This window comes from Rhinichthys klamathensis, unplaced genomic scaffold (genome assembly GCF_029890125.1).
Source record: "Rhinichthys klamathensis goyatoka isolate OS25496 unplaced genomic scaffold, OSU_Roscu_1.1 h1tg000042l_1, whole genome shotgun sequence".
Classification (NCBI taxonomy): Eukaryota; Metazoa; Chordata; class Actinopteri; order Cypriniformes; family Leuciscidae; genus Rhinichthys; species Rhinichthys klamathensis.
The window spans coordinates 3,956,066-3,980,460 of NW_026606589.1; the positions used below are offsets into that span (position 1 = coordinate 3,956,066).

At 37.2% G+C, this 24,395-nt stretch overlaps 1 protein-coding gene across 37 annotated transcripts in view; it reads right to left on the reverse strand.

Annotated features, from left to right (window-relative positions):
• Nucleotides 1–24,395, reverse strand: part of LOC130082286 (adhesion G protein-coupled receptor L3-like) — a 357,233-nt gene that overhangs the window by 105,383 nt on the left and 227,455 nt on the right. The window lies entirely within an intron of this gene.

The window sequence follows — 24,395 nt, forward strand, 5'->3', positions numbered from 1 at the left end:
TGTGTTGTGTTAGCAGAACTTTTTCATCGTCATACAGCAACATTACACACTAAAGAAAGTTGAACATGTAAAAAAAAAGCCCAAAAAAACAGCATAATAGATCCTCTTTAAAATGGTGAAATGGAAGGGTTGCATTATAAAGTACAGATCCACACCATCCCGAGAAAAAACAAGTAACATCACTACATCAAACTGTTTTCAATCCAGTAATTGCTCATCCATAAATCCAGAAACATAATTGGTTTACAGAATTGGTTTGCATGCAATTATCAAATATGAAAGCAAGCAAATAATTAATAAATAAATACATTTTGATTTTACGAAGTCGAGCTGCCGCACAATCAATAAAATCAAAAAACTGTATTCAACTGAAAAAAGTTGCAATTAGATCACATACATATACCCCATGCACCCATGACAGGCTCCAAAGTGCATGCATACTCAATATATCTATATTTCAACATGCATGCAGTCAGTAAACAGACAGAATGATCTGCCGATGCAACTGCTGTCAGTCCTCCAAACACAAATAAAGGGCTAAAATGATCTGACTGGGCTGTGGGAGTCTGTGGTACACAGAGCCTCCAAGGGAGATAATGTGCTAATAAACACAGAAACGAGAGAGAGAGACAGAGAGAGAGAGAGAGAGAGGGGGGGGGGGGGGGGGGGGGACAAAGCAATAAGCAAACTGAAGAGACACTGGAGAAATTATGAGAAAGGCCCACAACCCGGGAAATAACAGACACACACACACACACACACACACACACACACACGTACGTTCTTGTTCTGCAGGGTGATGTGAACCTAATGGCTCTGTGTTTGTGTGGGCAGAACATCTACTACAATCTATAATTGTTTACATTACAGATAATTACATTTCCTGCCGTTTTCAAGAACTGACCGCGTAAAGCCACCAGCACTAGAGTGAACTTTACTGGTAACATAGTCTCCTGCAGTCAGACTTTTGACTGTTGGCAATTGACAATTCTGGCAAAGAACTGCCCATTTAAACAGGGAGACACTGCCTGCCCTACATGTAAAACCACAGCTTGGTATCGGTTTGATGTAGCATTTAGAGGCAAAAAAACCTGACATCAATGATCCCATATTAATAGGCATGAAAAAAAAAAAATTCACCTAATGGTATAGCAGCCACAGCTACTTCGATCGATCGGTTGCATATCGGAATCGGCCGATAATCACATTCTATGACTCGATCAGTAGTCACTAAATTTGACCGATCTCATGAACTGATCCCAATTTGATGCCGTAAAACCGTAAAAAGCTGCTGCCAATGCGAATGTAATGTATAGCCTACCGATGAGGCTTTTGTGAATCTTTGAGAATCATTTTGTTTCTAAACTGTGATTCGGATATGTAGCATGATTTGTAGCTTCATAATGTTTAGAAATGTCAATGGTTCGCTGCTAGGGGCGATTAACCAAATGAACCAGTGTCCATATAGTTTTTACCTGATCAATTTTATTCCTTTTTTTTGTAGACATTTTTGTTGACACATTTGAAGAAAAAAAGGAATAATTGTAGTTAATAGTCTCTTATTGGCCTGATTAACAAAGCTCTCCATAAATTTAATAACAACAATTGCATAAAATAACACATACAGTATTATAATGACACTTAATTTTATATTACATTATGTGTTACTTGCATTTAAAAGGGTGGTTGATTATGATTTCACTCTTCTAACTTTAGTAAGTGTGTAATGTTGCTGTTTGAGCATAAACAACATCTGCAAAATGACGACGCTCAAAGTTCATGCAAAGAATTGTTTCTTTTAAAGAAATTGCTTTTTAAGGACTACAACAAACGGTTGTAGGGACAACACAAGCTTCCTCCCGGGTTAGTGACACCACTAACCCTAACATTTACATAAACCCCGGCCCCGGGAACGCGATTTATAGATTATCAAGACAGAATATGCTATTCTGAAATTAATGAATAAATACATATTAAATAAATAAATAAATGATACACAAAATACATATATTAATAAGTTCATAAACAAATAAATAATGAAGACCAAGTCAAGGCCCATGAAGAGATAACTCACTACTAAGTGCCTTAAACAAAACTGTCGAATGAATGAATGAATGAATGAATGAATGAATGAATGAATGAATGAATGAATGAATGAATGAATGAATGAATGAATGAATGAAGACATAACTCACTACTAAGCGCCTCAAACAAAACTCTGAAATAAATGAATCAATAAATGAATCAATAAAAATATATAATATTCACACATATAATCATGCATAAACAGTGCTTTCCTGTACATGGTTTTTAATAGTTTTAGTAATAGTTAGTAATGGTTAGTAATTTTTTTTTTTTTTTTTTTTTTTATGATGCAACAATAATGGAGCAAACTATACCATGTTTGAAAAATATGCCTGGGCTTGATTCAAGTTTTGTGTGCAATGACCATCACTTTAGGTATGACTGAATTCAGATTTATATTTTACCAGTTAATACCTACACTTTTGACTTTATCTCAACACATGATACATTACATTCATGTTGATAATTGTTTGGGTGTCTGGTAGCATGAAAAGCAGATCTACATGTGAAAATTCAGTCCAGAGTTTTATAACGTTCTCTAATATATATATATAAAAAAATTTCAGTTTATGAATTTTAAAAACACTGCACTCGCCCACTGTTATGAGCAATTAAAAGTTCAGCATCACCTGCTGCATGAGTTAATTCTGTTTTAAAACTTTAATAAGTCGTGCCCAGAGGGCTGCTACACTTCAAAAAGAGCAAATTAACCTGATTAGCAATTTTTCTTTCTATTTTTGGCCTTTGCTAGTTTAAAGATAAGGATAGTGATGACAGTGAGAAGAGAGGCTAATGGGATCAGCTAACGTCACACACTGTCCGTCAGCCCACATCGCTGATTCCTTTTAAACTAAATCCACACACATTATGCATATCTCATATCGGTTTTTATCTGACAATTTGTATTGCATAGGAGAATCTATTAGTTAACACACTTCGGCATTGCCATGAGTATGTAGAAGGAACCCTTTTAACGACAACAAAAATGTTAATAATAATAAAATCATTAATAAGGATATATTAATACATAATAATGATAATTAAAAAACATTAAACGCCTTTGTTATAACCTACCATTTGGCAACAACCACACATGCAAACACACTGATCTAGTGACTCCATAATAAACATCCGCAGCTTGTGAATCAATGACAGCCATGAGCGCAGCTTCCAGCATCTCTGCATCATTAAACACGGACGCATAGAGACGCATCATCAGGCACTGTGGGTGGAAAACGCTTACTCCAGCATCTCAACATAAACTCTCCCTGCACACTCACACACACTCAGCAGCTCTGGATGACAGAAAGACTGGATGCCGGCCTGACCATGACTAGATAAAACCTCCAGAACACTTCAGAACATAAACACGTTTGATATTTGCTGATATCTGGGATGTCTAAAGATGATTACATGCATTGCAAGTTAATGGTTTTTGTTAAATTTCAATCATAGTAATTTGTCACATTTCAACTGATTATAATTTTAACAAGCAGCTTAAAATGAATAAAGAGTATTTATAATGGTACAAACTGCTGTCAGGCTAAAAGTCTTCTTTTAATTTAAATCATTTCAAATTTACTGCACTGGAGTGACATTCCATCATGGCTCCAGCACTACTCATTAAAAGTCTTTCACAGAAATGTTTTCCCCTAGACAATTAAATGTCAGTCTGCCTGCCTGTCTGTCTGTCTGTCTGTCTGTCTGTCTGTCTGTCTGTCTGTCTATCTGCAAAATCATAGCAACCCCCAAGAACACTTTGGCAACTTAAAACTTTAAACTTCGAATTTTTCTTTTTATTTCAAACTTTCTGGCTAGGCTTTTTTCCAGCCAACTTTATTATATATTTTTTATTTGAAGTGTGGAACTCTTCTAGTATATGTTTATTTTATTTTATTTTGCAATGCCAAATGCGGTCAAGCAGAGCATTTCTATGGAAGCTTGTTTCCGCCACAGAATGAAAAATCTAATTGCTACTTTTTATCTCACAACTCGCAATTGCGACTTTATATCTCGCAATTGACCCTTCGCAGGGAGCTTGATTGACAGGTGATCTGACCAATCATACTTCGCCATCCGCCATTTTGTCCGACAAAGCAGTCAGGAGAGTTAGTAGATTGACATGGGAGGATTTGAACTTGAAAAACGGAATGTACTGATGCCTTTCTGCGGTTAAAACAACATTCCTTCTTATGTTCATTCATGTTTATTTGATGCTATAAATGAGCTAGAAGAAAGAGATGATCGGATTACGAGCAGCTTTAACTGATGCTCTACTGCGATCTGTCACGACACATTAAAGAGCCACAAAACGGTATTTATTGTTTACATTTCTTAAAAACAAATGACCAAATTTGAAAGGTGAGACTTTGTTTAATGTTTAATATCAAAAGTAACCGAAAAGTAACCTGGTCTGTCCTGTCTGTCAGCGTGTTGTCAGTCCGCGATGTATTTTCACTGCGTGAGAACATGGTGTGTGTGTGTGAGAGAGCAGCGTAGCTTGTCGGACATAGCGACAGTAACTAAGGGGGGCGGGTCTTTGCGAACGGTCAATTATATCTCAGAATTGCAAGACGTAAAGAGACATTTATAATGTTACAAAAGATTGTGTTGAACTTTCTATTCATCAAAGAATCCTGAAAAAAAAAAAAAAAAAAAATTGTTACAATTATTTCGATGGTCGACTTTAGGCATTCTACAAACTAAGGACCTATTTTTAACTATGTCAACTAAACCTCATTAGAGTATTAGTAGACTGTTAGGTTAGGGTTAGGGCTTGTAGAATAAGTTGACGTAGTTGACATTAATGAGAGCTAGTTGACATGTAGACGTAGTTGCAAAATTTCTTATAATTAGTTGAATGTCTGAAGTGGACCATTGAAATAAAGTGTTTCCAAATGAATCATAGTTTCCACAAAACTATTAAGCAGTTTTCAACATTGATAATTGGGTCATAGGGCATGATTAATTGCAATTTTATTTAGGGGTGTAACGGTACATGTATTCGTATTGAACCGTTTCGGTTCGAGGCTTCCGGTTCGGTACGCATACAAACCGAACGACCATTTTTCCTGCCGACAAAATTCGCGCTGGCGCGATCACCACAACGTTGCGCAACATCAAATGGCAAGCGGAATGAAAGCGGAACGAAACTGCGCTACTCATTATGTGCTTCACGGATCGTTTCTCAGTTCGGAGTTCGGAGTTCGGACCAGCAACATCTGTGCAGCGCGAGCCGATCTCGATCAAGCGACACTGTTACATCACAGCGCTAAGAGATCCAGTAAAGAAAACATTTGAATTCGCCACTGAAGTAATAACATCGCTTTCGTACGGAGCCCGGGAAGTCACCTGTGGGGGAAAAAAAAAACAATCCGAGGCGACGGTTTTGCAATCCGTCCCCTCAGTTTATAAACTGTACTCACGAATTCTTAAACTGTTCCCTCGGTTTAACAATTCGTGCCCACGGATTAATAAACCGTACCCACGAGTTCCTAATCCGTGCTCTCAGATTTGTAAACCGTGCCCCCAGTTTTTGCAATCTGTACCCACAAATTCATAAACCGTGCCCACGCTTTCGCAATCCGTACTCACGGGTTTGTAATCCGTACTCACGGGTTTGTGGCTCGTCCCCCAGAGTGTGCCGCGTGATTCAACCAGGCCTCCTGTTTAGATGCGGGATGCATTGCATTGTTTTTAAAACCCTTTTTTTTAAATGGATAATTTATTGCATTTTCTAAAGAAAACTGCATTTATAAATGAGTTTAGCCTATAGGCTACTTTTATCTTTAAAGTCCATTTTTTAGAGGAAAAAGCTCAGTATAATAAGCGAAAAAAATAAATAAAATAATAATAACACACTGTTCAAAAACTGTAAAAGATTTGGTTATAAGTTATAAATTATTTTATGTTAGGCTAAACATATTACTGTCTTCGGTGAACTCATTCATAGTAATAAACGCAAATAATAATTAGCTATCAAATCCATTTAGGCTACATAGGCCTATTTAGAAGACGCTTTTATCCACAAAAAAAAAAAAAAAAAAAAAGAACAAAGCAATTCGTCAAATGTCAGTCTTAGACAATAATAATGGGCTAAGATTATAACAAACAAACACAGGTTTTTAACGCATATCCAAGTGTTTGTGTGGAGCGCGCACTGCATGTCACTGAGCCGCGGCCGCAAACGCTTGCATGTTCCTATCAACAGTGGAACAACTTAAAATAATCTAGCATTTCTGGTCATACAGAAAAAATACATTATACATAATACATTATTTGCAACTAGTTTTATTTGTGTAAACTCACAATAACATGACAAAATAAAACAATCAGGCGCGCTTTCATGATCTCCGGAGCGCGTCTCATATGAACTAAGACAAAAGCCTATTTAAAGCTTGAAATGTCCACTTTTAAACGAACAAATTCGAATCGAAAGCAAATACCGTCTGATTATAGCCTACAATCCGAAAGCTGCATTTCTCTAAAGGTGCATCCTTTACAGCGGAGATGGAGATAGGCCTATGTTTAGCCCGTCACTAGAAAACTGTTCATTTAAACAATAAAAATCCATCGTTATTTTTCATAAACATTTATTATGATTAGCCTATAAATCACCTATAAATCATCTCTCTTTATGGTTCCAGAGATGTTCTTCTCATTTAGCACTGCGGGCAAAATATAGTTTTTAGAAAGTAAAATCTATTTTTTTTCCATATTAATTTGCGAAAATTTTAAATGTTTAATAGGCTAAAGGCAAAAAGTCAATGGTATTTATTTTTTGTGCACAAACACTTGGATATGCGTCAAAATCTTGTGTTTATTTATGATAATCTCAGCCCTGTATTATTGTCTAACCTGTATTATGACTGACATTTGACGAATTGCTTTGTTTCTTTTTTTGATAAAAGCGTCTTATATCTAAATATGTAGCCTAAATGTAATAATAATAGCCTAATTATTATTATTAGGCCTATTATTTGCGTTTATAACTTTAAATGAGTTCACTTAAGACAGGAATATGTTAATCATAAAACAATTTATGAATGTTTTATTTTTATAGGCCTATAACTTTGTGTTATATATATATATATATATATATATATATATTGTATCTGAAGTCCTTTTAAAAACAATGCATCCCGCATCTAAACAGGAGGCCTGGTTGAATCACGCGGCACACTCTGGGGGACGAGCCACAAACCCGTGAGTACGGATTACAAACCCGTGAGTACGGATTGCGAAAGCGTGGGCACGGTTTATGAATTTGTGGGTACAGATTGCAAAAACTGAGGGCACGGTTTACAAATCTGAGAGCACGGATTAGGAACTCGTGGGTACGGTTTATTAATCCGTGGGCACGAATTGTTAAACCGAGGGAACAGTTTAAGAATTCGTGAGAACAGTTTATAAACTGAGGGGACGGATTGCAAAACCGTCGCCTCGGATTGTTTTTTTTTTCCCCACAGGTGACTTCCCGGGCTCCGTACTTTCGAGATCTAGTGAGAAGCATTCACATTTCTCCGTTATTAACCGTACATCTCTATTAGATCAAACAGCGCTGACGTGGACACCAGGAGAAATATTGTGCCGTGAATGAACTAGTAATACTTTACGTCCACAGACCAGCAACATTCACCATAACTGTTTGGCTGGAATAGTGAAATGCTTTCAAGTACTTCACACATCTTTTTCCAGCACTTCAAAATATTATAAAATATTATCAAATATTATATAAATAAATAAATATATGAAGAGTTCAGATGCAAAAGCCTCTAAGTGCCATTTGAAATTTTCTTCAAGAATGATCATTTTTATGAAGCTTGTATATTTAAGTTCAGTAATTTCACTCAAATGACAATAGGTAATCATTGCCATTTAAGTGAAATTACTGAACTTAAATATACAAGCTTGATAAAAATGATCATTCTAGAAGAAAATTTCAAATGGCTTTTGCATCTGAACTCTTCATATATTTAATGTTATTTTTAATGTGATGACCAAAACATTATTTGTTCATCCTTCAAAGATGACACCCATTTATAAACCTGAAAGTTTCAAGATGTAGGAAAACTCACACTTATTTAAAAAATCTTTTTTCTTTTAACAAATAGGAAGTTTCTCTGGCATTTCTTACTTTTTGCTGTATCGAAAACGTACCGAACCGTGACTTTAAAACCGAGGTACGTACCGAACCGTGATTTTTGTGTACCGTTACACCCCTAATTTTATTACATTATCATGTTTTATTAAATAAATGTGTTAAATTGGGTAGCCTATTTGCTAGTGATTATTTGTTTTTCAGAAGTCAAGTCATCTTCATTTATATAGCGCTTTTAACAATGGATTGTTTCAAAGCAGCTTTACAGAGATAAACATATAATTTAAGGTAACAGATTGTTTTGGTTTTAAAGAAGAAGTGTTCATTGTGTCTTGTGGAGCAGTTAAACAGAGCGGATGCTCACTGCAGAGCCAATGGGTGGAGCTTGACGCAATGGTGGAGCTAGATGGTCCAATCACACCCATAACCCTACCATTAACCCTATAACGGGTATGCGCGTGACATCACCATCGGCCGGAGTGACTGCGGTCACGCCCACTGAGTGGCAGAAAGACTGAGCGGCAGCATTGGTTTTCAGCGTGAATGCCGCGAAAAACACACAAAACACAACTAAAACGGGAAAGAGCTTTGCGATTGACTGTACAACTATTTGACAAGAAATCTGAGGTATATTTTTACAGACTGCCGAAAGCTACAGAACAGAGAAGCAATTCATAGAGACAACTGGATTCCAGGCAGCGAAAGGTGGATTTGTGTCAATACACTGAACTTAGGGGTAAAATCATACCCTATATATTGTATTGTTATATATTGTATTGACAACTCTATCAATTAAATATTTACCACCGTATATTCTGCATAATTGGATGTTTTTAAATAAACACTGACAAAAAACTTTTCCAAGTTTATAATATGAATATGACATTGATATAAGTGATCACCCGGATTTAGACATATTGTATTTATATAAAGCGTTCACAGGCAAATTTGCTTTATGTATTTCCCCGGCGTCGAAATCAGGCACATATAAATGATTTCTGGCTGCATATCAATATCCATGGATCACTGGATCTTTCGTAATAGGCCGCTGTACGTGAGCTGTATCGTTCAGTTTCGTTCCGACAAACGGGGCACTACATTTTCTTTTGCTCAATATGTTCAACGTTAATAAAAGATATCCAAGCAAAAAGTTCTCCACGCATTATCCTGCAGTTAATGAGAAAAGTGTAATTTATTGGCGCACTATATTGACTGCGTATTGAGACATATAAAACTGTTTAGCTAGATTTTCAACCAATCAGCATCGAAAATGTAAGTAGGTCACAGCCCAAATCAAGCTAATATCACTACGCACATGTAAACATTGAGGAGGACGTAAGCAGCGCATCTTCATCTGATAGCGGCGATCAAGCTCGATTAACACCCGTAAAGTGTATTCTTCATGTCGGAAAAGATGGCGGGAAGGTCCGCAGCCCTTTACTGAACTCCGATGGGAACAAATCAAGCAATGTGCGAAGGAATGGCTCAAAACGTCGGACACTACGGAGCTAGCGCTCCCATGCTGCAGGTAAGTTACTTTCATAACATATCAATATTTGTTCATTATCTTTGGGTGATGCTAATTTACAAACTTCCCGATCAGAATCCCGATAAAAACATCGACACGATGAGAGACGTTGACCTCCGTTGCTTGATCTGTTATCTGGGTGAAAAATAGGATAACCTCATCCATGAGTACAATGTAAGTGACAAGAATTATTCTATATATTTATGGTGTTTTGAGAAATGTATTTGTACATCGTTTTTATTTATAAAAATAGAAATGCAACTTAAACAATAATCTTTTTTCTAATTAAATTATATAAAGCTAATGTGAAAATATTTAACACAAAATAGATTTTTGTCAGCCACTTATATGAAAAAAGGTAACACTTTATTTTGATGGTCCACTTTAGACATTCTACTGACTATAAGTAACTGCAACTACATGTTAACTTACTAACCTAGCAGTCTACTAATACTCTGTGTTAGTTGACATGTTACTATACAGTTAGTAGAATGTCTATAGAGGACCAGCGAAATTTAATTTCCCCCTCTACAATAGTGTCACCAAATGTAATTTTAAATGTATTTAATTTTTTCTTCCTGAATACACCCTCTGTCATTGGTGAAACTGTACTTATGTTATTGTGACAGTCTTTGTGGTCCGCAAAGTGGTGGTCTTTGTGGTTTCAGTGATTACAAAGAAAATAAACTATAATGGTGTCTTAGCATTTTAAGCTGTTATAAGAAATTTTTACAACCGTACACAAATCAAGTTTATAATTATGGACAGACTTATAATGAGACAGACGAGATAAAAATACTTCTTTAATGTTTGTTTTACAGTGTGACAATGGAGATATCCTGTAGCACATAATGAAAATTGCCATCTGCAAGAGGGATTCTCAGGAGGATTTCAGCATCATCTTGGAGGGGATGCAAGTCATGGCTGGCTTGGAAAATCTGGCAAGAGCCTGTGCTGTTCTTCTTGGACTCACGTATGCACTAAACCTCACCTACCCGAAAGAACTGAGGCACACTTTTGAGGCCTTTCAGAAGCTTTTCTTGGAACTGGATGTTTGCAAGTTTTCCCCGAAATTACTAACACTTAAAAACAAACTCATGACTTAGATTGAGACAATGCATTATGACCAAGTTCTGGTGGGGAAAAAAACTGCATTGATTGATGAACGTTTAATATTGTTCTACAAGCTTTCAGCGAGTACAAATGATTTGTTTTGCTACAAGTTATTCACAAGTTTTAGTCAAGAATGTGACTTTTCCAACAGAAATTTGTATGCACATGTTTTTGTGTAACAAAATTATTTTTCTCAATGACATGGAAAATGTTAGCATTTTTTTGCTTTTATTTTTCATATCTTAAAACTGCTGTCTTACATTTTATATAGATTTGTTTTATTTGTGCAAAAAAATACAGAATAAAAGCATATTTGATAACAAAAGTGCATTATGAAGTCATTATTATCTTAACCTGAAAAATGCAGTAAATGTTATAATTAAGTCAATTTCATTAATACAAACGAGTAAATTCTGCTTAATTTATTATTGAGACAACTTATATTAAAAAAGCACATTCCACACTAATAATATTAAATGCATCATGTGCCATAGACTAAATAATTTAGGAAATTTTACTTAATTTATTTGGGTAGATTTCACACAAAAAAACCCTCAAAATCTACTCAAATATAATACGTGTAATATTGTTACCATAATTGTTTTAAGTATAGCATGTAAAAAATGTGTACATGCAGTGCAGTTACTGCTCGTGTATGCGAATTGACAATTCACCATTAAATGCGTTATTTTGAAAAGTGTTTTTTTAATATATATATATAGCCTATATATATATATATATATATATATATATATATATATATATAATATTTTGGCTGAATTCTATTTGTAATTCAGATTTTACCTCAAATATTACCTTTAAATTGGAACAACATAATGAGAAGTAATTGGGATGTTAATGCTACAGTAGAAGTTTTCTTGATAATCTTATCATGTTTACTGTGCCTAGATTGCAACTTCAGGTATATCACATATTTTAAACTGGTTTATTTTGTACCTCAAGTGGTAATTCGGCATTTTTGGGTTTATATGATAAACCGGTTTGAAAGTGCAAAATTCCCTATGTTTTCCCTTTATTTCAAAATGGGCACCTTTAGCATCATTTTTCTCAAAAACTGCAAGGTTGTGTGCGGAGAACTTTTTCCTAAGGAATCTCTATATATTTCTGATGTTAAATATAAAAAAAGTAGGTAGTGCCCCACGTGGTGGAACGAAACCCTATTTCTAGGCCTCTTTTAGGCTACCGACAGCGGCCTATAAGTCGTAAGGAACACTATCGAGTCCAACCTTTAGTTTAAACTGATAATTGTTTGTTTTACTTGCGTTTTCACAGTTTCCCCTATTAAATTCAGTCACACAGCAGGCTCTTTTGCCACTCAGTCCACCTGAGGGCGCGTATTACGGCGGGAAAGTGACGTCAATGCATACCCTCTACTCCTAAACATAACTCCACTACGTCAAGCTCCACCCATTACGTCCAGAGAAGGGGAGCTGGACGTCATTTGACTTTGCAGTGAGCACCACTTGGATGAACACCTGACTGCACAAAATCGCCTCTTAATCAGGAAATCTAATCGGAGCTTGTGATTTTCACAAGATTTTTTTTTCAGCTGAGTGTGCAATATGCTTTAGACGGTCAGTGGGCACGAGACTAGACAAGAATGAACCATTTTATATCTCACAGGAAACTCAATTAAATGGTCAATCTGTAAATCTGTCTCGTTCTGCCTCTCAGTAATTTCCTATCCATGCAAGAAACATTTTGAAACATTCAGTCCATTATCAGGATTGACGGCAGATGCAACGCGTTCCGCGGCAACGGTTCGCGTTTTAGCCGACGTGCTATTACACTTAATTTGAAGTGCTCTTCTTGTCATAATTATCTCTCGTTCCTCTTCTCAGCACCAAAGAAAATGAAGAGAAGTTTCTCTCCCTGTCAGAAATAGCTCATTACTTTGAATTGTCTCTCTATTCTGGTGTCTTATCAGTCTGAGTGAGAACTGGCTCGGCTCATTCACGTCAGGCAGAAAGATGAAGCATCTCTATCATTGCTCAGTCACAGCCATTTTTTTAATTAACATTTGGACCGTTTTCACAGTTCCCATCATGGCTGGTTATGGTATTGCAGGGCAAGGTGCAGACAGCTACTGACACACACACAAACACACACTCTGCTTTGTTTTATACTCTCTGGTTCCCAACACATGGGACAAAAACACTTTTTACCTTATGTTTCCAACATTTACACTTTGATATTAAAATACTAATACATTTAATATTAAATGAAAATATCTCTGATATCTTAAAACTGTTACTAGTCTTCCTATTTGGATAACTCAAAAACATTTTGATGAATGGGATAACATAGTGGCAAAATAAAAGGGGTAGGATAAAATATCAAACAATGCAGTTGATGAAGGAGAAAGGGGGGCTAGGCCTTCCCTGCCTCAGGGATTATTATTACGCTGCCCAAATTAGACCTTTAATCTGTTTATGTTCACCCATTTATTCAGCGGGTTGGAAAGATGTTGAAGGGTCTATTACGAAAGATATACCCATTATGGCCCTTTTAAATGACAAAAAACTTCAAATGAATAGTAATATAACTGAAGAGGTTATGTATATGAATCTCTTCTGAACTCCTGGATTAGAATATTGCAAATATGCAACTTAAAAAAAAGGTGTCTAGAATTGTAAGGTGGTGTGCATATGATTCCGACTTCAGACCAAATGCCCTGGATGGAAGATTTAAAGGTTGGGTCTCAAAAGGAATTACAACCTATTACTCGTTTATGCACAAGGGAGCATTTATGAGTTTTGAATTCTCTTACGGAACATATATGGTTTAGGTCAAAACGATTTCTATAGATACTTACAGGTCAGGCATTATTTTGAACAAAACATAAAAATATCATTGGAAAAATGCAACTTGGGGTTCCTACAGACTTTCTTAACATTAATTACATCTTCTTCTCTAAATAAATTGGTTTCTGGGTTGTACAGAGCCATTCAGCATGGGAAAAAAAACAACACGGAGTACATTAAGAGGAGATGGGAAATGGAAGGTAATATACAAATATACACCTATTCAAAAGAGACACCAGGGTAGTGGCGAGTCGACTCATGCTGGAGGCTCTGTGGTTTCTCGGGATCCAATCATTTCCACATTTTCTGGGACTGCCCAATGTTAAGCCCTTATTGGTCACAAATATGTGAACATATTAATCATATATTTGGTAGTAAAATACCTTGCAATATTGAAAATGTGTATTTGAGCAATGCTGATGTTAATAACTGGATAAATAAGGACAAGAGGTTGCTTTGGATACGAGTAAAAAAGCCATAACCAGGAAATGGTTAAAACCGGACCTTCCGACCATCGAAGAGTGGGTCAACATAATCCATGAAATCTACAGTATGGAAAAGCTTTCATTTACTCTCAGGATTCAAAGAGACATGTTTTACAAAATCTGGACAAAGTGGTCTGAGTACGTCAAGCCCATAAGATCGGACTTTGTATGAGTGTTACAGTTTTAAGTGAAAGAAAAACATTTCTGTACGGATGCTCTTCCCATTGCTGTTCACATTAAAAAAAAAGTAAAAAAAACATAAACAAAAAAAAACTGTTACTAGTACATCATAGGTCAAAGAACATCCAGACAATGCCAAAACCTACAGCATACGCGGCTGAAGAACAAACTTCATTAACAATCAAAATGCATATATTGAATACAGAGCACACTCTGAAAGCATGCGCAAGGTTTGACATCTGTTTGGGATTTTTAGATAATCTGCCACCTTTTTAGGTCATACAATTAAAGTAGATCATATTAGTAGCTAGCAACACTAGAAGAAGAAAAAATGGCTATTGCATTCAATGCAATTCTCATTAAAGTCAACATTAAATCAAAATTGTTGATATATATTTTCTTACTGCATGTTACTGGTCTTATTGTGAAAGATTCATCGTTGCATGTATTTCTTTTATTCTTTATCTGGCTTTCTGTTTGTCTATCTATCAGCAAAATCCTAGTAATCATCCAGAACACAGAACAGCCTTGCAATCACCTCGCAACACACTCACGGCCACATATAACACCCTAGCAACCACATAGCAACCACCCAGAATACCCTAGCAACCTCCTCAGAAAGAGTTGCATCTATTGTTTCATGCCAACTTTAAACAGAACAGGAGATTGATCAACACATATTATGTTTAGCAGATTAAAGGCCCACTGAAGTGCCTTGGAATGCGCAGCTTTGTATGATGCGTTGACGTAATTTTCCCTGAAACCAGAAGCTAAGGCGGGACATAGTGAATGGCTCCTCCCCCTTTTCAAATAGCCAATAGTGTTAAGTTTACCTATCAGACTGCAAGTCGTACTTGACAGCACAATGGAAGCGAATCCGAGCGCTGATGATACGTTGAATTCAATTGTAGGGGTGTGAATAAATTCTAGCCATTTAATTCTTAAAGCTGCAGTCCGGCGTTTTTCCTCTGTCGCCATCTCTGTTCGAAATCTGCAATTGCAGTCATTCGTGCAGTTGGAAAACGGAATAAAACTCGACCGTTTGAACAAACGAACACACATCTCCAACCCATATTGCTAACACTGGTTAAGTGTCAACGGGTGTTTTGGCCAGGTGTTATTTATAGCATAGGGGTGGGATGCTTTAGATTCTAGAGAGCATTTGATTGGACAGAATGTGTGATGAGAAGCTGAAGTCTGCGGTGATATAAAAATCCATGATCCATTTTAGCGGAAGTGAGAGACTGTAAGTTTTGAATGCTTATATCTCCTAAATGTGAATTTTGTCATTGTTTTGCAACACACCAGCTTATTCATAACCTTAAGCCTAACATATTCATACTAAAAGCTAAAAAATAAATGTTGAATTCAGGGGGCCTTTAAATAAAAAGTCCTCTGTATGTATACTTTTATTTTTCCACTTCTGAGGCTTGTTTTGTGAGTGAGCGTAACAGTTCACCTCATCTGCCCAGGAGTCTGCAGGTCTTGACTCCGCATCGAACAATGTCTTATATTATACCGAATGCCGGTTCGAGTCAAAAGATCTCGAGTAGTCATGGCACAATGCAGAGCTCCTCTGAGGTCACGGCTTAACATATTCCACTCTGCATATGGGCCAGATTAGGTCAATTTCCATCTGCCTGAAGGGCCCTGCAGAGCAGAGCATTTCGGTGAGGCTAGGCAACACTTCAGTTCCCATAACGCGTACCGTACCAGCTCCAAACATCACAGCGCTTGACGTTCCCTCACATGAAAATAATCTGAATACCATCAGATGGGGCATGCGAAAGCTATAAGGGAGAGAGCTGCTTTTCCACACAGTGGGTCAAAACTGGAGATCGGTATCTCACACAGCACCGTCCATCACAACAGCTCAAGAAGGACGCCTCAGACATGTCAGGTTTCAAAGAAAAACAAGGTCATGTTCAATGGCATTCACTATTTTGAGACTTCATAACTATAGCGTAATCCGCTTTAGTAAAAAAGAGTGTGCCACAAAAATAAACAGTTATTTTGAGGTAAATTTCATTTCATGTTCATATTGGTATGAAACTGTCATCTGGAACAAATAAAGACCAACGGAAATGTTCTGCACCTCGTGGGGTTCTCTTTATCATGTCAATTGTGTTATCTAATGCTGATTTGAGATTAAGGTGATTCTGTAATGAGGTGCTTATTTTGGATTTTATCATCTGAATTTGTTGTTCTCTGATTCTCATTTTGAAGATTATATTCCAGTTTGTATTCTGAATCCCAAACGCAGATCTGATGATGATTTCATGATTAGACACCGCTTTCATGACCCTGTGCTGACTCTTCGGTGATGCTGATTTGGGATATTTCAAGGTAATTATATTATTTGATGCTGAAAATTCAGTGTGATTTTGTTATCTGGTGCTAATTTTGGAAATTCTTATTGTTCATGTTATCTGATACAGATTTTGTTCATGCTGATTCTTCGAAGAGTTCATGCTGATTCTTTTATCCTAGGCTTTTTTGTAAAAAAAAAGATTCCATGCTGATTCTGCTTTATGAAGTTGAGTTCAGAGATTTAATGCTGATGGTTAACTGATTGAATATTCCACATTGATTATATAATAGAGAAGCTGTTGTTGTCTGATGGTATTTGAAGATTATATTCTAGATTATATTACAGTTTTGTCATTTAGGTGTCAAATTTCTTCTCATGTGTCAAAATCTTTCTAATTTTGTCTGAAGTCTTCTATCTGATGCTGATTCTTCGAGATTTCATGGTGAATCTGTTATTTGATGCTGAATTTGAAAACTGTTTATTCCAACGCTATCTCACTACTAATTCGTACGAATTCGTACGAGTGAGTACGAGGTGGCTAACTGGTACGAATTCGTTCGACCTCACTTGTTATACTGATTTTTGAAGATTAAACAGAAACATATGAGACAGTGAACACACATACACAAACAAACACATGCACAAGGCCACAGGAGCAGGGCATGAGGACAGATGTTGTAAGCACAGTGTTCATCACTCTTTTGACTGCCTCTATAGAGGAACTAAAGCTGGAGAGGGAACGTGGGGAGGGGGGTGATAAAGTGTGACACACTTGTGCCCGTGAGCCAGGGGATTTTCAACAGTGAGTAATGGAGCTGTGTGCAGTGATAAAACCAGCCTCCAGCCAAATGCTCCCTGAAACCTAAAACATATAGAGGAGCTAAAAATAAACGTACAATACTGTATGAATTAAATAGGCGAGGCGAGATCCTGTCCAAGTCATATTTCACCCGAAAATCAACAGAATGCCACGGTTCAGGGGCCTCATTTATAACCGTTGCGTACGCATAAAATAAGCCCTGAAAGAGGTATACGCCACTTCCGACACATAAATTGGGATTTAAAAACAAACTTGACGGGAAAATTTTGCGCATCTGCACGCAAACTCTGACCCATGCGTACGAACGTTTTGGAGACGGAGCAGTTTGGCGACACCGATGGTGAGCTGAGGGACTGAAGGCAAATGAAGAAAAAACACTTTAAAGATGCTGTGGGAAATCTGGGAAAATGCTAAATTTAGCCTGATAGCACTAAAAAAGTGGACATCCCACCCTCCCTGTAAATCGCCGTCCAAAGCCATGCCTCCTGAAAGCATGAACGCACACAGCCAAGAAGACCGGAGACTGCAATACATCATGTGTCATTCACCGGTGACAAAACTTTACAGTACAGTGAGTAACAGTACTACAATACCAAACGTAAATAAATTCTTAAAAACAGAATTAGATGCAGCAAGTTTTCGGTTCTGTTTAGCTAGCAAAACTTGTCAGTGTGTAATATTATACGCATGTGTGTGCACAATCTTCCGCTGACTAGGATTTATGAAGGGAATTTAGCTCAGGTTCTGGCGTACACACGGTTTTATAAGTCCAAATATTTTTTGGCCGACACCATTTTTGGCTTTTGGGCGCATGTACATTTTTGGTAGGGATCCTACGCACAGTTTTATAAATGAGACCCCAGGTCTGTATTTTCACTTCTGTTGTCTTCCTATCGTGTCTTTCAGATTTGGGAGTGACTGACTCATTCAGCAGCCACTCAGTGTTTGCGTCATTCCCTGTCAGATCGTTGTGCTTGTCTGAGAGTGTTGTTTTTCTCATCTAGAATTTATATCCGTTCTTCCCTTCTCTTCGTGATTCGATTCATTCCACGTTGGATTTCCAGTCATTCACAACCTGCCTGGATTATACAGATTGGACTGTCTGACTGATTCTCCCTGCTCAAGTTTATCTGTCATCCTCCAGGCCTTTGTGAAATATTTCTCAGTGGACTAAATAACTATTTATTGCACTCTGCGTTTTGGTTCTGTCTGTTTACGGGTATGACACAGAAGCTTTTTCAGGACCATTACGATTTTGTGAGAGCATTGTGACATTATTTTCAAAACATTTAAGCTCATTTCCCCCAAAATGTGCATAACCACAATGTATCTGTTTTTTTCTAAATTTGATTCTCATGACTGTAGTTCAGTTTTTAACAATAGCTTTCTTTATTTCATAAAAAATAAACATTTATTTATAGGACCTTTACTAAATGGCACACTTGGTATGCACTTGTGGTCCTGCGATGATTCTAAAGGCGACTCACAGGCGACCTCTTTCTGGCTGCTATGTCCAAGCATTGAGACTTTTCATTGTTTGTGAGATCTGTTTGTCAGTCTGTGCATTGCTGGTGGAAATTTTTCAGTGACTCTTTCTGAACTTTATCGTGTTTTACTGTTTGAGCTACAGGAATGCTTTATAAGTGAGTCATTGAATTGTTTACTCAACCAGTTCCATTTGAAGATGGCATGAAAAGGAAGTTGTGATAGACTTTTCGTCCTATTGTGACGTATAGCCTATTTGAGTGAAATGGCTTCTTGAACAAGACAAATTGTAGGATAGGATTTGATTTTATCCATGGGGAAGGGATTGGATGGTTGGCTGGTTGTGGTTTGCTCATGTCAGTAACTGTGAGGGGAAGTTATTTTCTTTAAATATTGCGAGGCACATTGTGCACAGATAAATCATTTATAATAAATACTGCAATATTCCATAAAATTTTTTTGGGAATTGTCCATTTTGATTTTATAGTCATTTTAAAACACTGATTTATCCAAGAAATTAAGTATAGGAATGTTGCTAAGAGATAAAATGTTTGATCTTTGTTTGCAACTATTTTCACTGCAGCACTTTGGCAAAAATTTTAACTTTTTGTTTAATGTTGTTCAATAGCAATATTATGATTGCAAGTGTGTTGTTCTGAATATCAGCATTGCTGTAATTCGGCCACAGGTATTAGCTGTGCTGATATTCAGAACAACAACACTGTTGCTTGTGCCATTTTAATTAACCCCTTGAGCGGCATGGGATCACCGGTGACCCCAACTTTTATTGTTTACATTTATCGCGTGTTTACAATATCATTTTGTCAAGTAATAAGGTTAACCAATACATTGTTTGAAAGATACGACACTGTATATTCGTCTCGTTATAAGCATTATACAATCAAGATAACTTTGCAACCGGTTTTTGTTATTCTTTATCAACATAAACAATGTGATACAACTATGAAGAGGAGGGGGGGGGGGGCTTACCTTTTTTGTGTTGTTGAAATGTAATGCTTGGCAGAATAATGATGACATCGATCTTTTTACCATGGGAAGAGTCCAGTATATGATGTCCATGGTAAAAATTTGTCCAAAAATATGCAAACTGTTAAAAATATCCATAGAACTTCTATTGTTTACATCATGAAATTTGCTAATCACGAGGGCGTTGTCCCGTTTATTCGACGAACTATCCATATCTAGCGCATTATTCAATGAAACATAACATATCAGTGTTTTTAGTAGAGTGTCTGGAAATGAATGAGATCGGTCCAGAAGATGTCCGATAAAAACTGGCCATGTAATTTTAGAAAGAATTGAAGGATGTCAGACGCTTTCGGTGACGTATGATCATGCATAATGCAAATATGTGTGGTAAAAAATAAACCAATAGCAATGGAAACTGTTGTGTTGTCATCCAAAGTGAAAGCCTATAGGTGTGTTCGACATCGGCTGTGGCTGGATGTAACCGATCGGCGAGAGTAGCCGCGTGCAGGCGGGGAGGAGCTGCAAATGGAGACGTGAAGTCGGACACTTTCTGGTTCCCGTAGTGACAGCTCACGTGGTGTTTGTATACTTTACCACAGCTGAAGTGAAATAAATGCAATATTTGCCAAATACACAGATGTTTCAGAGACATTTTCATTCAATACTTTATGTACTGCTTCATACAGCGTTTGTTTGAACAAGAATAAGTTCAACATAAGCCTACAGCTACTATCAATGAAGTGGAATCAACGTTTTTTAATCAGTTTTATTTTGATAAACATAACACAATACATCGCGACTACATGAAAAGAGTGTTTACTGTTATAAAAAAAATGATTTGTGAGCTTTAGTGGAACTAAAGGTGTGAGAATAAACCGAATAAACACGAAACGCACGTGATCGTTGTCATGCGGTGAATCCGGCCAATCGTGGAACAGCTGTGTCATCATCAGAGCTCGTGCAGCCCCGAACAGCCGCTCTTCAGAAGCTGCGCTGGCTGAGTTCTTCGGCTACTCTCGAATCGCTCTCGCGGTACTTTGATGGCATACGTCACAGTCACGTGGCGTCGGCGCTGTATCAAGTCGGACAAAATTTCTAACCGGCATGCACTGCTTCAAGTCTGCCGCCGATCGGTCTGCGCAGAGCTGCATGAAGTCGAACAAGCCTTATGCCATGACGAATACGCACATGTGCTGATTTGCATAATCTCGCGTTTATAACAGTGTTCCTTTGTGAGCGCAACCGTTTGCTTCCCTGGAAATTTACGCACACGTGACAGTCATGACGCACAGAGGTCACCTGCTCGCGCTAGCACAGTAGCACTCGCTCTGTGTATATTAGCCTGCTGCAATGCGTTCACGGCGGGGAAAGAAGTTATTTTCTCCTGCTGCTGCATTGGAGGAATTTCTGCGAAGCAGTGATGAAGAAAGCGTGGAATATTCAGAAGAGAGTGCTGTAACGTTTAGCCAGCGTCGACTTTGAAGAAGAGGATATGTTTTTGGAAGGACTCGATCAGTTTCAGATCGGTAAGTGTCTAATCATTTTAGTGAGTTTGTATAATATTGCTTTTTCGTTTTGATTTTCTGCACTATTGCGGCTTATAAGTACATTGAAAAACAGTGAAAATTCGTTGTGATTCAAGCGCTGAATTAGAAGAAACCCATGTACAACATTGAACATATTACTCTATGTAATGTTAGCTATAGGTTATTGTTTTGTGTGTAAGTTAGAACGCAAGACGAAGTTTACAAAACCAAACTTTTCAGAGAAGAAAATGTAATTATATGTGTGTAAGGTAATCAGTTGTGTTAGGTGTATTTCTAATCCTTTTTGTGTAATTCAACAGTGACGAAACTTCAGATGATGCGAGGGTACCAGAGGCCTCTGGACAACAAGCGTCCGTGTGTGGCTGCAGCATCTTCAGCTGCATCCAGAAGTTCAAGAGGAAAGAACGGAAGAAAGAGACAGCCCAGCACTTTGTGGTAAGCAAATAACGTGAAGCAAGTAAAGTAATGTTTAGTGAGATAAAAAAAATAGCATTTGAGGGCATTATTATTGTCTGATTACAGTCTGCATTATTAGCTGGTTGTGTAAATGTGCAATCAGAGCAACAATAGTATGGAGGAGAATTGCTGTATGTGAATTATTTTTTGAATATAAAATCTGTAAACTGGTAGTGTAAATGTGCAATCAGGGCAACAATAGAGTGGGTATGGGGGTGAATTGCTGTAAGCGAATGATCCTTTGAATAAAAAAAATCTGTAAGCTGGTAGTGTAAATGTGCAATCAGCGCAACAATAGAGTGGGTATGGAGGAGAATTGCTGTAAGCGAATGATCTTTTGAATAAAAAAATCTGTAAGCTGGTAGTGTAAATGTGGAATCAGGGCAACAATAGAGTGGGTATGGAGGAGAATTGCTGTAAGCGAATGATCTTTTGAATAAAAAAATCTGTTAGCTGGTAGTGTAAATGTGCAATCAGGGCAACAATAGAGTGGGTATGGAGGAGAATTGCTGTATGTGAATTATTTTTGAATATAAAATCTGTAAGCTGGTAGCGTAAATGTGCAATCAGGGCAACAATAGAGTGGGTGTAGAGGTAGATTGCTGTATGTGAATGATTGTTTGAATTTCAGATTTGAAAAGGCAATAATATTTAATTATGTGTAAGATAATCAGTTATGTTAGGTGTATTTCTAATCCTTTTTGTGTAATTCAACAGTGACGAAACTTCAGATGATGCGAGGGTACCAGAGGCCTCTGGACAACATGAAAGCGTCCGTGTGTGGCTGCAACATCTTCAGCTGCCTCCAGAAGTTCAAGAGGAAAGAACGGAAGAAAGAGACGAGAGCTGACAGGACATCCCACCAAAAGCAAGGTTTTTGACCCTCCTTCTCATACTTTTTGTGGGTGTCACAGTCCCGTGCACATCACCAACGACAGCAGGGCAGGTAGACGCAAATGTAAGGTGTGCCGCTGGAATTCTCCTGTGAAGTGTCACAACTGTGATGTAGCTTTCTGCTACCTCCCTAAAAGGAACTGCTTTATGGATTATCATGCACAGAACAACCTCCTAGTGTGACTTCATATTTAGTCCAAAGAATGATAGCACTTTTGCAATAGGGACTGTGAGAGTATATGTACCGGGTGGACGAGTTGGCTTGACAAACCGTCCTTACCTGTGGTAAAACTCTCCTCTATGTGTGCTGGACACTTCTAGTGTGAATGACAACCTCCTGTGACTTTTTAGTCCAGTGCAGAATGGCTAATTTGCAATAGGGATTGTGAGAGTATATGTACCAGGTGAACGAACTACCAGCTAATTGACAAACCATCAACAGAACAGCACTGCCAAACTGTGCAATACTTTGTAAATAGTACATTTGTTTATTTATTTATTCAAAAAAAAGTTGGGGGGGGGGGGGGCTTTTGAGAAATGTGTATCACTGTTGATTGCACTGAACTAAGAAACAGTTGTTTGTAACTATATACAGATGTATAAATAAAAAAAGTTTTATTTGCTAAATAATGTGTCATTCTTAACCATTAAATGGATGGTAGTGAACAAAGACTTTGTTATATATACTTTTTATAAGCAAGTTGCCAAATGTCACTTTAGGGTCATTTGGAGCCTTTTCCAAAAATGCACATAACTGCATTTTTATAAACATTTAGGATGTAAACAATACACCAGAGAAAGTATATAAGTTGTGCTTTGTCGTATTGTAATAAGAAAATTTATTGAAATGATCAAAAAAACTTGTTATAGCTCATGGTAAAAGTTGGTTACCAAGTGTCCCTTTGGAGTCTCCAAGTGGCCTTTTTGGGTAGGTGCCCTGACATGCGCTGAAATAAATGCTTGTAAAAAATTCATTTTTGCTTGTATAAACTTCAAATTTGAAACATACATTGTTAAGACCTATGGCTTTAGTTTGCTTGTGTTTCCAGGCCCGTATATTTTTGCCTTAAGCATTTTTCTTTTTCATAAATATTTATTATACAAAAACAAATTCTCGTCCATTGTTTTTGAGCTTATTTATCTCTCTATTAGTAATTGCTCAGAGCAATTTTAAGTCTTTCATAGTAAACTGTCAAGTGTCAGCTTTTAAATGATACCTTGGTTTTGTGTGTAGCCAGAAGGACTAGTTAGCAACAACCATTTTATTATGGGTATGTCATTTTGCACTCGATTGCCAAAACGTGGGGCGAGTAGTAAGGGGTAATTAACGATGTCACTAAGGCTAAAACCTTAAATATCTTAAAAACCTTATAAAGAAATGCATCTTATAATTCAGTTTCTGGAACATCTTTGCATTTGGGGAGCATCTATGCATACAGTATGTTCGGTCTTGAAACAGTAATAGTGAACAGAAGCACATCAAAAGAGTCATATCACCTTCAGATGAAGGTTTCAAGGTTAATTTCAGGAGAATCATGCTGCAGGTTTTGTGTGTTCAGAGAAGAGAGCGCACAAT